The 403-nt window shown below is 63.5% G+C and overlaps 1 protein-coding gene across 1 annotated transcript in view; it reads right to left on the bottom strand.

Annotated features, from left to right (window-relative positions):
* The window catches only part of ZC3HC1 (zinc finger, C3HC-type containing 1), a gene marked incomplete at its 5' end in the record, with an annotated part of 7,081 nt that overhangs the window by 425 nt on the left and 6,253 nt on the right, over positions 1-403 (bottom strand). The gene's annotated exons all lie outside the window — the stretch shown is intronic.

The following is a 403-nucleotide window of genomic DNA, read 5'->3' as shown; positions in this document are numbered from 1 at the left end:
AGGACCCCGACCGACCCCGTCCCACACCTCTGACTCCTGCCTGGTGCTTTCCCAGCATGTGGCACAGCCGAGGGACTTTTGTGTGTCCCACCAGGCAGGTCCCTGAGACAAATGCTGCAGCTCAGCCCCCAGGAAGGATCCAGCGGGAGGAATCCAGGGGGATAACGGGGCCTGGGGAGGAGGGCTGTGGCTCCAGCTCAGGAGAGCCACCAGCCCAAGAGCGTGGTGCCAGTGGCCACATGAGAGGGGGTCAGGAGCTCTCGAACGTGATGACACGGAACGAAACTGGATCTTGGGCAGCGCTGAGCCGCTCGGGAAAGGTGTTATTTATAGCAGCCCGCAAGAGGATCGTTGTAACGGAGAAGGACCGGCACAGACGCTGGCAGCCAGGCGCCGGGGGGGC

The sequence above is a fragment of the Buceros rhinoceros genome, unplaced genomic scaffold (assembly GCF_000710305.1).
Source record: "Buceros rhinoceros silvestris isolate BGI_N320 unplaced genomic scaffold, ASM71030v1 scaffold35550, whole genome shotgun sequence".
Taxonomy (NCBI): domain Eukaryota; kingdom Metazoa; phylum Chordata; class Aves; order Bucerotiformes; family Bucerotidae; genus Buceros; species Buceros rhinoceros.
The sequence above is the reverse complement of the archived record's forward strand: the minus strand, read 5'-3'. Positions and strand labels throughout refer to the sequence as shown.